The sequence below is a fragment of the Dipodomys ordii genome, unplaced genomic scaffold (genome assembly GCF_000151885.1).
Source record: "Dipodomys ordii isolate 6190 unplaced genomic scaffold, Dord_2.0 Scaffold239, whole genome shotgun sequence".
Lineage (NCBI taxonomy): Eukaryota > Metazoa > Chordata > Mammalia > Rodentia > Heteromyidae > Dipodomys > Dipodomys ordii.
This window is the reverse complement of record NW_012267455.1, coordinates 543,540-565,928: the sequence shown is the minus strand read 5'-3', so window position 1 is coordinate 565,928 and position 22,389 is coordinate 543,540. Positions and strand designations below refer to the sequence as shown.

At 38.6% G+C, this 22,389-nt stretch overlaps 1 pseudogene; it reads left to right on the top strand.

The window, feature by feature from the left end:
• The first annotated feature begins 11,075 nt into the window (after nucleotides 1–11,075).
• Nucleotides 11,076–16,741, top strand: LOC106000796 (annotated as a pseudogene).
• Nucleotides 16,742–22,389: the final 5,648 nt, after the last annotated feature.

The window sequence follows — 22,389 nt, the reverse complement described above, 5'->3', positions numbered from 1 at the left end:
TGCAATATCTAGTATATGTATGAGTCAAGCAGAAAAGGTCAGATAATGTGATGTTATGAAAATGAACCCTTAGATATGTATTTTAATGTTTTTTTCTTTCATGCATTTGTTTCTAACGCATTTATAAATTATTACTTCGTTGCTTTGCATGTCCCTTCCCCACAGTATAACCCCTGCCTTCACTATATTTGATGTCGTTATAATTTGTGGAGGAGATGGGGAAAAACAAATCGTTTAAGGATACAGGCGGACCCGTTGCAACTATGAGAAGTACAAGTTGTCATGTAGGAAATGAACTTTACAATTTCAGTGAGAGGAGTGGGGGGGATTGGTTGGGGTGGCTGGGGGAGGCCAGGAAGGGATGTGAAGGGTAAACAAAGGAGGAGGCTGCAATGCTTGACATCTTGAAAATGTAATTGTAACCCCTCTGTACAGTATGTTCACAAAAATTAAAATTAAAATTAAAAAAGTAATCAATCATTGGTGGCTTACACATGTTGTATTAACTACATAGGAGGATAAATTCAGAAAATAACATTTAAAGGTAAGCCCAAACAGAAAATTCCATTGGCCATTTTTCTGTGTGTGCCAGTCATGGGAGTTGAATTTGTTCTACTTTACTCTAGGCTGAAGTTTTATCAATCTCATTAGTGGAATCACTACCAGATAAGTGGAGATAAAGAGTATCATGGAATTTCCTATGCAGGCTGGCTTCAAACTTTGATCCTCAGATTTCAGCTCCTTGAATCATTCTGTAATTTCCATTAGACTGCTATGTCCAATGATCCCCCCAAAAGAAGTAAGAAAACAGCTGGAGCTTGACGTGTTGCCCCAATGGCAGAAATGAGACAATGATTTCAGGGACATTACCAACACCTTTAGATCAATCTCCAGGAACAGTATACATAAGAATAAAATAAATAAATGAAAATAAAAGTGGAAGAAGAAAAGAGAGAGGCAATTTCAGAGGTTAAAATGAGCAAAACTGAAATAGGTTACACTTGTTCTTGTAGTTACTCAAGGGTCTCACATCTGAGGATCAGTGTTCAAGGCCAGCCAAGGCAAGGGAGTCCATGGACTCAACTCTAATTAGGCAAATATGGTTTAAAAACAAAGCCCCGAATTGAGCTGTGGCTAACATATTAGAGGTCTAGCATTAAAAATACAGTGGGACTGAACTGGGAAGCTGACTAAGTGGTCGAATGCTGGCCTTGCATGCATGATGTCCTGGGTTCAATTCCTCAGCCACACATAAGCAGAAAAATCCAGAAGTGGCACTGTAGCACAAATGGTAGGGCTCTAGCCTCAAGCTGAAGAGCTGAAGGACAGTTCCCAGGACCAGAGTTCAGGCCCCATGATGGGCAAAAAAAATAGGGATACAGGTGGATCCATTGCAACAATGAGATGTACAAGATGTTATGTTTAAAAACAAATTTACAACATTGGTTCAGGAGGGTGGTTGTCAGGGCCATGGGGGTGTGGTGGGAAGATGGCTAGGGATGGGAAGGGGAAACAAAGGGGGAGGCAACAATGCTTGATAAGAAATGTACTCATTACCTTGCTCATGTAATTGTAAACCCTCTGTATGGCATTTTCACAATAAAAAGAAAAATAAATAAATGAAAAAATAGATGAGAAAAAAAAATTACTGGGACAATACATAGGCTCTGATTTATAGCCCCAAGCCCAGCATTTATGTGGAAATAAAAAAGAGAAATTAAAATATGTGTTGGAAAATCCAACTAAATTTTCAAAATGAGCATGAGTTTTTGTTTCATGTGTGTAATCCTAGATACAAAGATAGATAAAATCTGAGGGTTATCGTGTCTCATCATCAAATCACCAGCAAAACAAACAAACAAGAAAACAGAAGTGAAGCTGTGATTGGAGTTGTAAAACACCAGCTTTGAGTGAGACAGCTATGAAACAGTGCCTCAGGATCCAGCCTCAGGATCACAAAAATAGTCATAAGAAGAGAACATGGTGCTTGTGACTCATGCCTGTAATTCTAAAACCTCAGGAGGCAGAAATATGGGAATCCAGTATAAAGGCCAATCCAAGCAGGATAGTCCAGAAGACAGTTGTGGGCCATCCTGGGGCTAGTACTGTGCTACTCCCAGGTTTTTAGAAGTTAATTGGAGGAAAGGATCTTAGACTTTCCTACTCAACATGGCTTTGAACCATGAAGGTCAGACCACAGCCTCCTGAAACAGTCAAGGAATTGCATGAGTTCCTGCTCCAGGAGCAGCACACCCAAAACAATGAAATTAATAAATGTAAAGAAGGGTAGAAGAAGAAAAGAACCAATAACCGAGGCTTCATTGAGCCAATCAGCCAATCATTGATGGCTCATAATAACTCTAATTCTAGTTACAAAGGAAGCTAAAATCTGAGGATAATATTTAAAGGCCAGACCAAGTAGGAAAGTTCATAAGACGTGTGTGTGTGTGTGCGTATGTGTGTGTGTGTGTGTGTGTGTGTGTGTGTATGTATGTCTGTGTGTGAGACCTGTTGCTTGAACTTGTACTGTTTTGGTTAAGGCTCTACTAATCTCAGCTTTTTAGTGGTTATAATTGGAGATATCATGGACTTTCCTACCCATGCTGGTACAAAATTTGATCCTCAGATTGCATCCTCATGAATCAGGTCTGTCTCTACATGATAATCATTTCTAATTAACCATCAAAACAGAAAAAAACAGGAATTGAGCTGTAGTTCTCCAGGCAAAACTGGGACAATGTTTCCGGGACAGCACCCAGACCCTGTGTTCAAACCACAGGACAAACACAGAAGAAATAAAAGGAGAACAGAAGTACAAAAGGAAGAGCCCGTGAGAGTAGTTGAAATGAATCAAACATTTGTTGTTCACACATGTTATATGAGATAGTCAGGAGGATGAAATATAAGGATCACGGTTCATGACCAGCCCAGGCAGGAAAGTCCATGAGATTCATATATCTAATTTGCACCAAAAGTAAATTACAAGCTGTGGTTTGGTTCATTCGGTTGAGTGGTAGTCTTAAACAGTAAGCTTGGAACAGCACCTAAGCACTAAGTTGAAATCCTAAACACACATTTCAAAACAAAAACAGAAACAAAAAAGCAGAAACTAAAAATGATGGGTAAAGAGAAACATAAAGTTTCAAAATGATCATGGGTTTTGGTTCATGTTTTTTCCTAGTTATTCACTTTCAAAAAGACACTTACAAAAAGAAAGAAAAAAGACCATAAATTATAAAATATGGGAGAAAGCGAGAATTATAATTTCAAAATGAGCCATGGGTTTTTGGTTTATGTGTGTATGCCTAGCTACTAAGAATGTTGAAATTGAGGATCATAGCTCAAAGCCAGCCTGGGCAGGGCAGTGACTGAAATTTTTATCTCTAAGTACCCAATAAAAGCTGGAAATGAAGGTGTGATAATAGTTGTAAAGTACTTAAATTCCATGAAAAACCTGGGAAACAATTCCCAATTTAGCCCTAAGTCGACCAAAAACAAAACTGAAAGAAGAGAAGAAATTACCATTTGAGATTTAAGCCTGGGACTGTTGGTTCTTGTTTATTATTTTAGCTATTCAGGAGGCTGAAGTCTGAAGATACCAGTTAAAAGCCAGTCCAAACAGGAAAGTCTATGGGGCTTTTTATCTGTGTGTGCCAAACTTGTGCTTGAATTCATGTAGGAGCACTACCACTCCCAACGTCTTGGTATTTAGTTGATGAAAATAGTCTCATGGACTTTCCTGCCAAGGATGGCTTCAACTACAATCCTCAGATTTCAGCCTCCTATGTCTTGCTGGGCTTTACATGAGACACTTATGTCCAATTAACCACTAAAAGGAAGAAAAATAAAACCTGGTGATTGAACTGTGGCTCCAATGGCAGAAATGAGAAAATATTTTCTGGGACAGCATCCAGACCTTGATATACACCAACACTCACACACAAAGTATAAAATAAATAAATATAGAGAAGTAGGATAAGAAAAAGACAATTTCAGAGATTAAAATGAGCTAAGCATAGGTGGCAAACACCTGTGATGGTATCAACTTGGGAGGCTCATATCTGAGGATCACATTTGAAAGCCAGCCCTGGTAGAATTCATGGTCTCAAATCTAAGTAGCTACTTAAAAGAAAACAAAAAGTAATGGCCACAATTATGTGGTGGTTCGTGTCTTAGTGTTCTAATCTTGAATAAAAACTTCTGGGCCTGCACTTGATTTTTAGACCCAGGACCAGCATTCACAAGGAAATAAAAATACAAATAAATAGGTAGAAGAATGGCGGGGAATGTGGCTTAGTAACAGAGTGCTTGCCTACCATGTTTGAATCCCTGGGTTTGTTTCCTCAGTACCTCATAAATAAAAAGACTGCAAGTGGCACTGTGGCCCAAGTAGTAGAGTTCTCACCTTGAGTAACAGAAGTTCAGGGACAGTGCTCAAGTCCTGAATTCAAGCCTCAGGATTATGAAAAAGAATAAAAAATGTTGTGAGAAAATCCAGTTAAAGTTTCAAAATGAGCAATGCATGAAATTTTGGTCAATATGTGTAATCCTAGTGATTCACAAAAATGAAATCTGAAGGTTGTTGTTCATAGCCAGCCTGGACAGGGAAGTGCATAAGTCTGCAACTAACCAGCAAAAAACACCAGAAATAAAACTGTGGTTGTAGTTGGAAAGCAACAGCCTTGAATGAAAAGCCAATTGAAACAATGCCCTGGCTCAGAGATCCAGCCTCAGCATCACAATAAGAAAATTAAATGGTTGGAAATAGAGAACCCAAGATTCTTGGTTCATGTCTTTAATTCTAGAAATGCAGGAGGCTGAAATATAAGATCTTATGTAAAGGCACACCCAATCAAGAAATTCCAGGAGACTGTTTTGTGTGTGGTGGCAACACTGGGAATAGGTTTTTGTTGATTGATTGGAGATAAGAATTTTATGGATTTTCCTGGCCAGGCTGCTTTCAAACCATGATGGCCAAATTTCAGCTTCCTGAGTCAGGCCAATACTTGCATGAGTTTGAGCTCCAGGCCCAACACAAACAAAAAGAATGAAATAAATGAAAAGAAGGTTGGAAGAAGACAAGAAAGACCAAGTAACAGAAGTTTCATTGGGGACTCATATTTGTAATTCTAGCTACTTAGGCTAAAATTTGAGGATACTGTTTAAAGCTCAGCTCAAGTATAGGTGTTCATAAGACATGTGTGTGTGTGTGTGTGTGTGTGTGTGTGTGTGTGTGTGTGTGTGTGTTTGGCAGTCCTGGTGCTTGAACTTGCACTATTTTGCCCAATAATCTACAACTCTCAGATTTTAGTGGTTCATTGGAGAAAAGAGTGTCATGGACTCTCCTCAATTTTCAGCCTCCTGAATCTGGCTTAGCTATACATGATTATTTTCTCTCCAATTAACCTCTCCACAAAAACCAAATGTTATGGTTGGTCCCATGTATGCCCTGAGACAACATCTGAGCTTCAATTTCCACTCCAAGGAAAAGTAAAAAAGAAAAACAAAAGAAAAAAGGTGGAAGCAAGCACGTATTAATGTTTTAAAATGACCCAAATGTTGATGGTTATATGTGTAATCCTTTTTACACAAGAGGCTGACAACTGACAATTGCAGAGTCAAGTCAGTCTAGGAAGGAACATGCTTGAGATTCTTATCCCCAGCTACACAGCACAAAGCCTTGAGCTGTGGCTGAGGTGGTAAAGCACCAATCTTCAGTGTAAAAGCTAAGATATAGGCCCCAATGACAGATGTCAAGCCACAGGACCCATAAAATTTTCAAAGGACAGAGGATGAAGATAGGCTGAAATCTGAGAATCATTGTTCAAAGCTACCCCATGCAAGAAAGTCCATGAGGCTTTCTCTGTGTATGCATCTGTGTGCTATGTTTGGCTTGAATTTATGCTGTTTTTTTCAAGGATAGAGCTTTAGCACTCCGAGTTTTTCAGTGATTAATTGGAGCTAAGAGTCTTATGGGATTTCCTGCTTTGGTTGGCTTTGAACCGTGATCCTCAGATTTCAGCCAACTGATTCATGCTGGGCTTTGCGTAAGACTCATCTCCTATTAACTACCAAGAGTTTAAAAAAACCTGGAGTTGAGCTGTGGCCCAAGATGCAAACTGGGCAGTCACATTCTAGTACAGTAATAAAGCACCAGAAAACTGGAAGTGGTTCTATGGCTCAAGTGGTAGACTGTTTGCCTTGAGCTGAAGAGCACAGAGACAGCAACTAACCCAGAATTTAAGCCCCACGAATGATTAAAAAAAAATTAAAATGTCTGCGGTTGATTTCTCATGCCTTTAAATCCTAACTACCCAGGAGGCTGAAATCTAAGGGCTGCAGTGCAAAGCCAGCCCAAGGAAGAAAGTCCATGAGACTTGTTAATGTAATTACAATACTAGGGCTTGAACTTGCCCTGTTTTACACAAGGCTAGATACCATTCTACTACCCGCAGCTTTTTGGTGATTAATTGGAGATAAGAATCTCAGACTTTGCTGCTCAGACTGGCTTCAAATCAAGATCAGATTTCAGCCTCCTTAGTTGTGCTGGGCTTTGCATGAGACTTTTCAAAAGAATGAAGCTGGAAGTTTATCTGTGGCTCAATTAGCAGAACTGAGAAAAATCTCAGAGACAGTGGCCAGTCCTTACATGCAGAAAAAAAACATAAAATTTTTCTTTTTTTAATTTTTATTTTTTATTATGAACATACTGTACAGAGTGGTTACAATTACATGGGCAAGATAATGAGTACATTTCTTATCAAGCATTGTATTCTCCTCCTTTGTTTCCCCTTCCTATCCCTTCCCATCCTCTCCCACTCCCCCACCTAATCCTCCTCGCTATCCCCCCTTCCCCACACCAAAGTTGTAAAGTTCATTTTTCGATATAACCACTTGTACATGTCATTGTTGCAATGGGTCCACCTATATCCCTATTTAAACGATTTGTTTTTCCCCTTCCCCTCCACAAATTATACCGACATCAAATACAGTGAAAGCAGGAGTTATACTGTGGGGGAGGGACATACAAAGCAACAAAAAAATAACCTTATAAATGTGTTAGAAACAATCGCATGAAAAAAACATTTGAATATATATCTTCCTGTTCATTTCCCTAACATTTTCAAAAGTAAATAATAGTAGTTGTATAATATAGAAAAAAATCAAAAACCATGTTTAATATGATACAAAGGAAAACTATGTTTCTTTTTAAATGTAGCAAATGAGAACATAGTATAAAGTTTCAGAATGACATGCTGAGAGTAAGGGAAAAAGGAAAAATTTAAAAATTCATGTAAATATTAAATACAAGCTGACATGACCAAAATATAATGTGATCAGAAACTTATCTCTCAGTTATCTATCACTTGCAATTACTTACAAATAATTGTCCCTCCAGTTTCAACAGCAACCATGGAAATTTAGACATGACCTCTCTATGCAGCCTATACTGTGTAAGGGTCTTCCTGTTTTAGCATCTTGAATTAGATCTGCAGGCATTACCCTCATTTTAATATATGAGGTTTCCTTTAAAATTTAAAATTAATATTAAAATAATTGATTGTCTGTAAAGCATGACTAAACATCAGAGATCCACCAGAGATCCTCTGAGGGATACAATCAAAATATTAGAAAAGCACCTACCACTCATGGTAGGTAACAGAAAGAAGATTTAGCATTTTTTGGATGTGCTGTGGATGAACGCAGGGCCTCATGCTTGCTAGGCACGTATAAAATTCAGTGACATTAATTATATCCACACCATTACCTCTATTTGTGAACTATCTTGTTGATACTGATGGAATCCACACAATCATTGAGTAATAATCACCCCAATGACCTGCCCCAGAAATTTTAATCTTCCATTTTCTCTTATAAAATGGTTTAGTCAATGTTTCACATAAATAGTAGATTATTTTTTGTGTCCATCCGTGACAGATATATATTAATTTCAGCATTTTGTGGATGTCATAATCCATTAATGCTTACCTCATATTTTGTAAACCTGTATATCTGATAGACAGTCCAGGTAATTCCAACTTCTGACTATTGTGAACTTTGCTGTTATTATTGGCATATGAGCTATTAGTTTTTTCTTTTCAGTTCTTTTGGTTATGCAATGCACAATGGAATTGCTGGGTAATGTGGTAATGCTATGTTATGTTAGAAGAATGTGTCATATTGTACCATAATTGCTATATCACTTTTCATCAGCACAGAAATGTACAAATGGTCAATAAAATGTACAAGAGTATTTCAAATCTTCCACAGCTGTGCCATAAGGGATGTAGCATTGTCTAGAGCTGAAGTGAGAACAATTCCAAATGCCACTGACCTAGCCTCCAAAAACATTTAATCTAGTAGCCATTTTCTCTAGAGATAAAATTTAGTGATTATATGCATTTTTACTCTTCTAAAATAAGGTTTTGAATTTTAAAATGACTTATATAAATGTAACACCTCTGTGTACCTTCTTTTTATTAAGAAGAAAAATTATATTTATAAGAAATATAAAAGGACAAAAAAGCTTCTCAGCAGGAAAATACATTACAATCACAGTCTGATTCTGACCCAAGCACATAAAATGCAATACAAAAAATAATACAATAAGAGCTCATCTAAAGTAAAATGAAGAGTAAGGCCAGGCGCAGAGGTCAAGTGGTAGAGGACTCGGTTGCCCAGCACCAGCCTCAGAATCAAAACCGCAGTATTGCCAAGGGATAAAATAAAGTATTGAAAGTTAAGGAAACATGCAGATAATAGTATGATGGATAACATAGATGTACACACTTGTAATCCCAACACTTGGGAGACTAGGCAGGAGAATTATGAAATTAAGATCAGACTTGGCTACATAATGAGACTGCATCTTAAATAACAGAATAAAATAAATCAAACAAAAATTTTAATGACTATGGTGTAGTTTAAGTGTAATTAAAGTAGTTTTGTATGCACAAAAATTACATGCTTTGATAACTACAACATTCAGTTTACACTGCAGTACAAGGTGCTCAGTGGCTGGAATCCCTCCTGAGGAAATCTATGGCAGTTGATGCACTTGTATTCTTGGCTGGACTGAGGGTTTTGCTAAGCAAACAGTGTTTTGATCTCAATTCGTGGATCCCACTTAGAACTCTTTTTTTTAGTACACCACCTACAAATCCCTACCATCTCAATAACAGGGCCTTCTGGCTTTCAAGTGAAGTTATCTTTGATATCTCTTAGGGTTCTCTCCCCTTTGTCTGGAACTGCTCTGTTCCTGGGCCCACATTCAGCAGCTTATTCTGAGAAGAGTTGTAACTATATGCTAGCCATCTCTATCCATTGCCATCTCCACCTCAAATTAGTCTTTGGTATCAGTATTAGTCTGGTCAGAGGATAGAGCCAGCCTGGGCTGGCTTTGAACCATGATCCTCAGACCTCAGCCTCTTGAATAGCTAGGATCACAGGAGTGAGCGACTGGCACCCGGCCATCATTTCTTTCTTCCAGGAAAATTTAGGGGGGTTGGAATAGCACAGCAGCACATACATTTGATAGCAACTGCCCCAGGGTGAACCAGATGCTCAGATAAAACCACTGACTTTGATATTGCTTTTGGTATCCAACAAGATATTGTTGGAATTAAGGTCTCAGTGTGTGATTCTGTTCTGGTGTGGGTAGTGAACAGCACTTACAATTTGTGTGAAGAGCCTCTTGGTTTCATCCTCTTATAGGCGGCAGGATTTTGAGATCCACCCCAGAAGGTATCCCCTACTGGCCAGTTCCAATGATGAGATACATATACTCTTCCTTCTCCATCACCTGGTACAACCTGATGGTGTGTTTGTGCCATACCTTCTTAAAAATGTCCACTTCATTCTTTAACTGATGATTGGAGGACTCTTGCTGTAATGGTTGCAGGACCTCCCTCCCGCCCCGCAAGAAGACCACCAAGAGTCAGACTCTACAGCTGTTTTATTTAAAGGGGCTGCAGCTTGGGCCTCGTCCTACACTCTGACACAGCGGAGCCTAGGAGGAGAGCCCTGAGCTAAGGATTTGCAGGTCTTATAAAGGCACACAATCAACAAAGTGTTTGGATTACCACCTCGTGTTGCTTTGCTAGACAGAAACAAGCAACAAGTGCTTACTGTCTCAAACTTTAGCCTTTCAACCCCCCCCCCTCGCGCTTGATTTATGGTCCTGAGCCACAATCTTGTGGCTCTGGCCCAAAACTAAACTTCAACAGTTCTTGATCTTGAACGAGTATACCAATAACAATCAGTCCATTTATCTTTTATTGAGGCGTATGTGGAGTGGTTGGGTAGGATGCTTGGAGACTTCCCATGTTTCCTGATGGTCATCCAGGGCAAAGGGGTCAGCCAGTCTGGCATGGGAGCAGTGGATCCAAGCAGCAATGCTGTCCACCTTAAGGGCAGTGGGTGTAGCCACTAGTACCATGTAAGGTCCCTTCAATCGTGTTTCCTGAGATAGCAAATTGTGCCTTCGAACAAACACCCAGGCCCCTGGTTTAAACAAATGTGGGATAGGAATAGAAACAGAATCATATAATGCTCTAAGTTGGGGCTACATACTCTTATGCACCAGCTGTAAATAGTCCAGCTTACAGAGAAATTCAGTATCATCCAAATCAGCAAGCAATTAAGGACAAGCCGATAGGGTGAATTTCTTATTCTAAACAAGGCAAAAGGAAGGAGCAATACCCAGTCTACACCAGTCTCCAAGGCCAACTTAGTTAAGGTCTCTTATAGAATCTGATTCATACCTGCCCTGAACTCTGGGGTCTATAAGCACAGTGCAATTTCCAATCCATCCACAATGCTGGAGCTATTCGCTGACTTACTTTTGAGACAAAGGCCGGTCCATTGTCTGACCCATTGGGGGATGGGAAGCCATACCTGGGTAGAATTTCTTCCAGGATCTTCTTAGCCACAACATTTGTGGTCTCATGCTTTGTTGGGTAGGCTTCAACCCATACTGAAAAGGTTTCTACAAAAACTAGCAAATTTTTATATCCAAATTTTCCAGTTTTAATTTCTGTGAAGTCTATTTCCCAATACACACCTGGCCTACCTCCATGGAGACGAGCTCCTTTTGTAACCAGCTGATTGGGGGCCTTGGTGAGCTGACAGGCTTTACAATTTTTAACAATGTCCTCAAGAGTTGATTCCCTTGCCTAATTTTTACTTCTGAGTGTCAGAGCAAGTCCTGCATTCTTCAGGTTCCCATGTGAGAGACCCGATGGATTCTCTTAAGAATCCCCTTGCCCAATCTTTGCGGCAAGGTAAGTTTCCCCTCACCAGTTTTCCACCAGTCTTTGTTTCCTTCTCTGCCAGGGGGTTTATAGGCCTTGGGAATTTTCTTTATCCACTCCAAGTCTTCTTGGGGGTACTGAGGCTCAGGAGGCAAAGCTCGTGGTCCTGGGTCTACTAGTGTCAGTATTTATGCTCTGGGCTGGAGGGCCACCTCCTTAGCTGCCTGATCAGCCAAGTTATTTCCTTTGGTTATTGAATCAGTTCCCTTTTGATAGCCAGGGCAGTGCATAATGGCAATATTTGCTGTTTCCCATAAGGCCTGGATGAGGCTTAAAATTTCTTGTTTGTTTTTAATAGTCTTTCCCTCAGCTGTCAGCATCCCCCTCTCGGTAAATGGCTCCATGGACATGCACGGTGGCAAAAGCATACCGACTGTCTATGTAAATGTTTAGTCTCTTCCCTTTTCCCATATGTAGGGCTTTTGTTAGTGCCACTAGCTCTGCTCTTTGTGCAGATGTTCTCTGGTGGAGTGCTTCTACCCACACTATCACAGTGTCCATGGTGACTGCTGGGCCTGTGTACCTTTTTCCATCTCGAATGAAACTGCTGCCATCTGTGAACAAGGTATGCTCAGCATGAGATAGTGGTGAGTCCAACAAATCTGGCCTCTTTTCCTTGGCCCAGTCTCTCATTTCACGCTCAATTTTATGTTCTCTCTCTTTCTTTTTCTGTCTTTGCTCCGGTCTCTCTCTTATTGTAAAACTTTTCTGCCATGGCTACTAGATCCCTAATAGACTTTTCACCAAATCTGTCTAGAGCCTGCAACTTTATGTCTGGTGCAGCTTGATTTATATAGGCAAACATAATCATCTGAGCCGACTCCTGGGTCTCAAGATCATATGGAGTATATTGACTAAAAGCTTCCAAGAGCCACTCAAGATATGCTGCTGGACTTTCACTTACTCCCTGTCTTACATCATAAACCTTGGCCATATTAGTAGGTCAGCAAGCCGCCGCCTTGAGACCTGCCAACAGAGCCTGGCGATACATGAGGAGACGCTCCCTACCTTCAACTGTCTTGTAGTCCCATGTTGGTCTGATCTCAGGAAAATAGGCAGCCATCAGGGCCGGATCCGTGATGGGCGCTCCTGTGGGGCCACGGTTATGATTCTGGGCCACCTCTCAGATATGGTCTTTCTCTTCAGTGGTAAAAAGAACTTGTAAAAGCTGACTGCAATCATCCCAAGTGGGCTGATGAGTAAAGAGAATAGTTTCCAGCAAATGAATTAAATCCTGGGGTTTCTCAGAAAAGGGGGCGTTTTGTATGCACCAATTGTATAGAGCACTGGTAGAAAATGGAAACTATTGGGTTGCTGTTGACCATCCACATCCACAGTACCTATGGCACGTAGGGATAAAAACAGCTGCATTAGATGGGGGGTTGATCCCACTGTGGGCTTGAGTGACTGGCCCCTCAGAAACTTGAAGGGCAGGTGCCAAGTGTTCTATAGCTCCCTCCTCCTCTTGATCATTCTCAGGTTCTGCAAAAGGAACCTGGGAAGGGGAATATGGGGGAGGAAACATTTCTTCTTCCAAGTTATCTCCCTGAAAAACCAGGGGTACACTTTCTTTTCCTCTTTCTTAGTTTCTTTTTGTAAGTCTAGGGGGCTAGTTGGGGTGTTGCCCATGGTTTCCACTCCTGTCAGTCATACAGCCCAAAAATCAATAAACAGTACAAACAAAACACATGCAGGCCTGACAGTTACCAAAAAAAAAAATGCTTACAAAGTGGAGATTTCCCAAATTGGCCCACTGACTCCTGTCATGGCAGCTTCCATACCCATGCCCCACAGCAGAAGGAGCAGACCCACAGTGGGCGAGTTGGGCCTCGGTTAGGAGGCTCTCTTGGTCAGTTCTGGCCCAACACCAAACCAACCCTCCCCCCACAATTCACACAGCGGGGTTTCAAGGACCCCCCCCCCGCCCCACACATCAGGGTTCCAAGGACCCCTGCCCCACATGGCAGGATTCCAAGTACCCCCGCCCCAGATGGCGGGGTTCCAAGGACCCCCCCTCCACATGGTGGGGTTCCAAGAACCCCTGCTCCACACAGCAGGGTTATCCCCTCCCCAAAAGAAGATATGGGACATCTCCCAGTTGCTCCAGTGTTGTCGTACAAGTGGGTCCACTTTGACAACCCTTTACAAATTGGAGGGGCCATCCTCACAAGGGAAAATGAAAGTAAAACAGACAAACGAGAGGACAAGACAAATGAACAATGACAGCGCTGTTTTACGTTTGGAATCTGAGGTCTCCGGGGTCTTTGGGGGGTATCCCGGACCAGCCCCCACTAGTATGTTATGCCATGGTTGCAGGAACCCCCCCCTGCAAAAAGACCACCGAAAGTCAGACTCTACAGCTGTTTTATTTAAACGTGTTGCAGATTGGGCCTCGTCCTACACTTTGGTACAGTGGAGCCTAGGAGGAGAGCCCTGAGCTAAGGATTTGCTGGTCTTATAAAGGCACACAATCAACCAGGTGTTTGGATTACCACCACGTGTTGCTTTGCTAGACAGAAACAAGCAACAAGTCGTCACTGCCTCAAACCTTAACCTTTCATCCCTTCAGGAGTATTTTAACTGCCACTTCCATGTATGTGAGGTGTGGATAGCCAGCTTCACTTGTCCATTGGTACCATGGTCAATGAGCTCTTTCATCTGGTATTGATTGATGATATCTTCATTCAAGGATATGGAGGATGATTCTTTGTATTCTTCCATGCTTCTGCTATGGTGGCAGACAACAAGTCTACCTAAAATTAACTAAATAAAATAATGGACACACAGAAAAAATAAGAAGAAATACCAAAACCAAACGACAACTCACACCCCCCTGCAAATCAGAAAAATCATGAATTTTGCTTTGAGTCAGTCCAGCGTGTCACCAATCAAGAGTTCCTAGAGGTGTTAACTGACATAGGTTGGAGCACAATGGCTTCCTATATAGACTGCATGACCTCTTAAAACGGAGCTATCACAGCCCATCATAGTGACATCATAGAAGAAATGGACCAATCAGAGTCTGGGCCAGTGAAGTCAGAGAAAAAGTGGACCAATCATAGCTTGCCAGCATTGATACTCTAGCTTATAGTCTTCAAAGACTGTTGCTAAGGACTCCATGTGGGCTTGAGGTTGCTCTGGTCATTGTTATGCCATTCCTGAAACTACTAGGAGAGTGGTCAAAGCCCTCTGATCTTGTAGAGGACTCCTGAATCTCATAAATTGCTTCTGTGGAGACACTGGCCAATAGCTTCCATGCTTGATGGCCACCTTATCCTATGACATGACAAGAAGACCTCTGTCCTTCTCAAGGACAGCTCTCCTAAAATTTGCTTCTGAGGTGACAAGGCCCAGGCTGTCTTTGAGCCACAATCCTCACAATTCACCTTCCTGAGTAGTTAAGGTTATATGCCTGAGCCAACGTTAGGTACTTAGCTCATCTCTCACATTTGGAGAAAGCATATATATTTGTTAGAAAGGTTGGTATTAGATATGTCCTTTTAACACCTTAAATGTGTTGCCATTGCTGTCTAATATTTAATCTAGTGTCTGATTAGAAATTTGTCATAATATGATTGAAGATCCCTTATATGGTTTATTTTTAATTTCAATTTAATTTTATTGTAAAGGTAATGTACAGAGGGGTTACAGTTACAGAAATAAGTACATTTCTTATGGAAGGAACATTGTTATCTCTTCCATTGATTTTTTTTGTATGCTCAAAAAAGAACTACTGATGCTTTTGCTGTTGCTATTGATCAATGGGTACTTCTGCTTTCTTTGTTCATGCATTTTTATAAGAAAATTTATATGCAGAGGGTTTACAGTTACTTAAGTCATCTAAAGTGTACACTTCATTTAATTTTCTAAATTTCAAATTTTGAACTTAAATATTTTCTTCTGTTTCTTTAGGGTAATTCTTTTTTCAGAGTTGTAGGACTAGTTAATATAATTTTGCATGATTTTTACACATGTAAATTATTCAGACACATATATTTTGTTTTTGAAATATTTATAATGTGAATATTTAAAAATGATTTTTTGAATTTTTTTCCTGAGGTAATCACAAGTCATATATATGTCTAGTTATTTTAAAAAATATTCTTACTGCTTGGCACCAGGGGCTCCCACCTCTACTCGTAACTACTGAGGAGGCTTAAGAATAGAATCAGGCCAAAAGTTTAGTGGACCTCCTTCTCAATCTATAGCTGGGTGCATTGGATCATTTCTACCACATTGTACTATGTACAGGCTAAGATTGGAAGGACTGCGGAATCCAGGCCAGCCAAGGTATGAAGCTAGACAAGTTGGTCTGCAACTCTGATGCCATTGATGATGGGAAGGCTAAAATGACAGATCAGGTGCATGTTCTTGTGAAAAGGGAACCCCTATCATAAAATTAACCACTGATATGACGCCTGCCTAGCAAGAACAATAACTCAAGTCGAAATCCCCACAGTTTTTGACAACCAAAATAAGTATATACATCAACATACAAAAACTTAGTAGAATCTGTTCTTTGTTCTAATATCAGCTTTATCTGATTATCATATGATGTCACAGAATAGGTTCTTTATTAAACTTAAGATATATTTTAAAAGACCTAGAAAATTCTTTCTCACATATTAAGTGCAAATGTATGGCAAATTGTCCCATTTCTTACATATTTGACTATCACTATAAATTCAGCTTATGATTATTATGAATAGTAACATATTCTGATTAATTACTTTACTTTGTAACAGTTTTTAAACTTTTTGTTTCTCAACTGAAGTTTAATTATTAAACCAACGTCAAATACTGGAGAAATACATGGACACCTCTTTCCGACTGGTACTCAAACTCTCGGGTTAGGCAATTCTGATGAAGGTGAGGAAGAAGATGAAAAAGTGAGGAATGGTATCATTTATAAGAAAAAAATGGAGAAGGATCCAAGCAAATTTCTTCTTTGGGCTGCTGAAATTAATAGGCTTTCTACAATGTGGCGAAAACTTCCCAAAAAGGCCACTCGTGTGAATACTAGGGATGATGATGAGTATACCGCTCTTCATCAGGAAACCTACAGTTGACACTGAGACATTGTCCATGAGTTGGTGGCTCGAGGCAGATATTCATGCAATAATTGTGAATGGCTGGAAACACCTGCACAGTGCTTATACGTGGAATAATACCAGTGTGGCTTCTTTCTTACTTCATCATGATGCAGATACCAATGTCTAAACGAAAGGCCTCTTGACCTCCTTGGATCTTGCTGCTGGGAATAGAAACAGCAAAGATACGTTTGATCTCCTTCTTTTGAACCATTATTTTAAACCAGGTCTGAAGAACAACTTGGAAGAAACTGCATTTGATACTGCCAAAAGACAAGTATGTATGACTACCTCTTTGAAGTTGTGAAAGGCTGTACAAATTGTTCTCCTATGTCTTAATGATTTGGTTAAGTTACTTAAATTTCAAAAATGCCAGTCCATCCTTTGTCTCTGTACAAAATAGTTTCCCAATACAAAGCAACAGCAATATCTTACTTTAAAAATTCATAGATTCCATGGTATTCTTCCAAATGAATTGCCTGACTTTGATGTCAAAATATATTCAAGAGTTGTTTGTATACATCTATAATGATTTCTGTAGAGCTTGTGATTTTTTAAATCAGAAATAATTTTACCATATCTGTTGAAATGAGTAGTACAGAACCTGAAGATATTTCCGGTGCTTGTCTGAAGAAAGTATATTTTAACATATTCTGTATTCTGTTTGTAAAATGTTCATAATCTATTTCGTTCTCTCCTAGATATAATACTTGGAATACTACATTGTTATATATTATATACATTCATTAATAAATGTGTCCTTACAGATTGCATTCCATATAAAAACAGTTTAAGATTCTTTTTACTCCTAGGTCCTTATAGTATTTTATTTCTTTGGGATAAAATTAAAATGTTATCTTATTTCAAAAGTTTTGTAAAAGTTATGCTATGTAAAGACCTTTCTAAGGTGAAGATTTAATACACCGATATCAAACTAACTTTCAATTATATGAATCACATATGTTGCTACACTTGTATTTTTGTAATCGACTTTTTAATAACTGTTTGTCATTTCTAGCAACTGAAGAATGAAAAATATGGAATAATTCGCATATTTTCATATCATCCTTGTCCAAGTGGCATGTTAATCTCTATATTGTTGTAATTTATGTAAACGTGCTGCCGAAGCATGTAGTATCCTGTAAATTTAAGTAGTTAATGATGCAATCTCTATACAGGCATATATCCTTGGTTGTCTATTTGTAACAAGGAAACCTTATTGTTACTAACAATGCTATTGATCTTAATTCTCTGAAATTCTGTATATACTGGAAAAAAACATATTGTTCGGTAGATTGCTCACACTTGCATTTTTTTGCCAATGACTATTTAAGTCTTTTTCATTTTAAATTTGATCATACTTTGAAGCCTTTATAGCTAGTTTCAAAGAGATGGCTTTTCAAGTACTTATTTATCAACTGAGTTAGCTTTGTGGAGCTAATGGATTCAAAGTAAGCCTTGCTGAAGAGCTACTTCTAAACTTTTGCAACTTAAAATTCCCCAAATGAGGTCTTACTGGCACAAATGTCTACTGACCCTTTACCCTTCTTCCATGTAGTAACAGACCAAACAGAATATCTTACCCTGAGAGCAAAGGTTATCTTACTGGAACACAACTAATCTTAGTTACAAGGGATCATAGAGAAATAAACAGTTCTGACTAGAAAGTATTTTATCAAAATGTAATTGTTTATTATACCTACCATTTCAAAAATATCTAAAGCCAAGAAGGTGAAAAAATTGTTCTTATGCATGATTACCTAATGTCCTGACCTGTCTACCATCCAACCAGGCAGGAACTCGCACTACTGAATTTCTATCACCAAATATTTCCATAGATCCAGGAGAAGTCCACATATTTATCCTTGATATTAGGCCTTAAATTGGTAATGTTTTAATCACAGTGTTTCCTCTTGCCTCTAGGCTGTAAATCTACAAATGGTAAAGCTTTAGGTCTAACTTTACCAAACTCTGAGGTAGAGATAATGGAATAATACTGTAAAACAGAGTTGCCTTTGATACCCTAACCACAACATATTATATATTTTGTATTTATATGTGCTAATTTTATGTTTCACACAATGAAACTTACTAGAATTAATCGATAATTTGACAAACAAATTGATATTTATTACAATAAATAGATTGGAATATAAATAATTAGGTTTACAATATATATTAGAATATAAGAATTATCAATGCAATGTCTTCGGTATAAACTTGTGATACCTTCTAAGTGTTCTTAGTCTACTGAATTCACATGGTAAAACAAAATGTTGTTTTCCTCTAATCTGCAAGGGATTTTACTCTGCTGCTTTGTATATTGTTTTAACTCGCTGGACCCAGAATGGTTTTCTCCATATTTCTGATCATACCCAAATTTTGCTGATATGATGTCCAAAAGGTATTATTATTCTACAGGACCCACGCTTCCTAGGATCCCAGGTCCCAGTTATCTGCATCATCAGATAACAAGGGCAAATCTTCTCACCTAGGCCCATGCAACATGCTAACAGGAAGTAATTGAAGACTCATCTTAACTTCTCATTTCCTATAATAATTTAGGGCCCCAATAACACAGGGTTTAGCAGTAAGCAAGTGTGAAATGCAAGGCAACTTAAAATGAAAGATGAGATCACAAAATCTGAGAGAAACTACTGTAATTCACACTTTCATTTTACAGATGACCAGCCCATATGAGTGAACAAGATCACAAATGTCACAAGAATATCTTTAATAACCCTCTACTAATGATTAATGAAAGATTTCAGTCCAGTATAAGTAGGCCAAAAAATAGTTCCTGGAAGGATAAGATCCATAATTTGTCTACCAAGGCTCGGAAAACTTGAATTAGAAGTCAAATAGAATTCAGAAAAACATTAATTGAGAAGATCTTTAGTGCTTCAAAACACTGGTACTTCAGTAAAACTTGGTTATGTAGTATAAAAAGGTGGTCATTCTCAAATCAATGGTAACCTATATTTAATCTCCTGAAAATATATGCCTTTTAAAATAATTTTTTTAGGGGGTCCGGGCGTGGGGCCTGATCTCTTGGCCTAGGCGCTGTCCCTCAGCTCTTCAGTTTAAGGCTAGCACTGTACCACTTGAGCCACAGCACAACTTCCAGATTTTTTTTCTTTTTGGTTTTTTTCTTTTTGGTCTTTTCCTTTTGATTTTCAAAGTTCACGAATATTTGCCTTATCATGTTGTTTGAAGTTTTCCTTAAGTAATATGACTTCAAGTCTTGAATATGGGTACTCATCAGAGATGTGACAAACATAAAATCTGTCTTCTATTTCTATCATATTCCTCCACAGTAATAAATTTTAGTTTTCTTCTTTTCCCAAAAGTTATAGGTAGTAGAAAATATTATCCCATGTACAATAAAATAATCACAAACCATTGTACAAAGCCATTTATAAAAACTGCTAGTTAGCAAAACATTCTAAGCCATTTTTAAACTTTCTTGTTGACTAAAGATTAATCTTCCAAATGGATAAGAATAAAATCATGTCTAGGTCCTCCTTCACGTCACCAGTCTTTCAAATTGTTATTGCAGATGAATTAATTATGGAAATATAAGCTGATATCAGTTCAAGTATATGCAGGTTTGAAATGCCATGGAATGTATATAAACCTGTCAAAGTATGAACAGACAGTTTAACAGAATGACTATCAAGAAGTTGAAACCAGAGAAGAATATTAGTAAAAAGATAGAATGAATGAAAAATTAAAAAGTAGCAAGTACAACTAGAACACTCAATGTACACATGTGATAAAGGAAGTGGTACATCTGAAATAAATCTTGGAGAAGGGGTTGGTTGAGAATGATAGAAGGAGTGACTCTGATCCAGGAGCACAGGTCAATTACATGGACATATTTAATTGTAACACACTACCACAACCTTTTGAAATTCAGTTAAAAACACAACAAAGACCAAACACACAAATGTCACAACCAAACAGCAATCTCTAGAGAGTATGAATATACCTCTCAAAATTTTAAATAGTTAATCAAAGGCAGTATGTGAAAAGCAAACCAACTGTTCAAAGAGGGCATTTTGGGGTAAGGGAGAATTTTGAACAGATTTAAATAGATTGTCTAAGGTTATAAATCACCTATATCTGCAGCAAATATTTTCTAATGGGAGATCTCTTTGTCTGAACTGGATATTCCAATCCTGAGATACACTTGATAGCTGGTGAATATAGAATGGAAGAAACAAGATCAAAACCCATTACTCCATTAGAGAGAAAACAGTCCTCTGTTTTCTCTCATCTCTCTTTACTACTCTTTTTCATACTTTTCAGTCAAGTGATTTTGAATTATGTCTTTCCTTCTTTGTTCTGGCAAAGTAATCAGTCAATGTAATTCACTAAAGATTATTTGCCATTTTTTCTATTATGCTGTTTACTTGTACAAGCGAGTCCATTAAACTTCGCTCTTGCATTTGGTTGCCATGAAAACCCAACATCTATGATAATTAGGACAAACTCTCATGTGAAATATTGTCTCCAGAAAACCAATCCAAGAAGCTGTGATCACAAATATTTAGCTATACTTTTTTGTTCTTTTACCTTGAAAGTCTTCTTGTGTCTAAAGTCCCCACAAAAATAAGTACTCCAGCACTTTTTGGTTCAATTACTTCTAACCTTAAAGATATAGTTTGCTAACAAGATGCTTAGAGGAAATCGAAGAATACTCCACTTTTATCTTCTCACTTAAGACTCTCGTTAGATACCATATCAGGAACAGTGAAGTTATTCTTTGCAAAATTACTTCAATAGATTATTTTTCTCTTGGTCTTGCATTTGCTTAACAAGATGTATGGAGGGGTTGGGAAGTTGGCTCAGTGATAGAGTACTTGCCATGCATGCTCGAAGCCCTGGGTTTGATTCCTCAGCACCACATACGAAAAAAAGCCAGAAGTGGCGATGTGGCTCAAGTTGTAGACTGCTAGCCGTGAGCTGAGGGGCAGCGCCCAGGCCCAGAGTTCAGGCCCCATGACCAGACCCCCCAAAATAACAAAAAACAAAGAAACAAGATGTTTGCAGAAGAATAGAGTTAAATCACCCATACCTTGGATGACAGTGTCTGTTACAAAGGACAATACTTCTATGTCCTATTTCTATGTCCTCCTCTTAGCTCTTACCTGATTTCCAATTAATCACAGCTTCTTGGCTTAAAGTATAGTGAAGTGGAAGGATTATAAGGCCTCCCCCACTGCTATGTCTTCATGGTTTCTCTTTTAAAACTGTTTTATTTGGATGTGGAATTTATTTTTATGTCTTCATTCGATCTAGTGTGCATTGAAGTGAGCCAAATAGGCTCTGTAAAACCATTTTAGGTAGCAAAAATATTAAGACAATCTATTTAAAAAAGTTTTGGCCTTCCTCCACTGCTGAAGCCAATACGCTTGGCCAGGGCTTCTAAGAACACTGTTTTCTTACTTTTTCCATTTGCTCTTCTTTTCTGATCCCAAAACTTTTTGGCTTATGTAATAAGAGAAGTCTTCACTGTCTCATGTTAATAATGATATTATATTTTTGAGCCACTTAGAAATGTGAAATCATTGGTTTGAAGTATCCAATCAGATTTTTTTCTGTTTCAGTGCTTTATGTGCAAAGACATTGTAGAAAGTATTGTAAACAGAAAAGTTTAACCCAATACCTTCTTTCATTGTGGAGGGCACTTTCTCCCAAAATAGTTTGACCCCAATTATCTTTTTTAGAGAATTACTCTTTGGTAAGTAAAGGTCAAATCACAATTTTGATGTCTTTTTTTTAAAGAACTTTGAATTTAAATTCCACTACAACCTTGTTTCACACAGTAAGAGTATATTTCTTGGGTAAGGACAATTCTCGAGGTTACCTACAGAATTTACAGCAAGGGGGCTGGGAAGGTGGCTCAGTGGTAGAGCGCTTGCCTTGCATGCCTGAGGCCCTGGGTTCGATTCCTCAGCACCACATAAGCAAAAAGAAAAAAG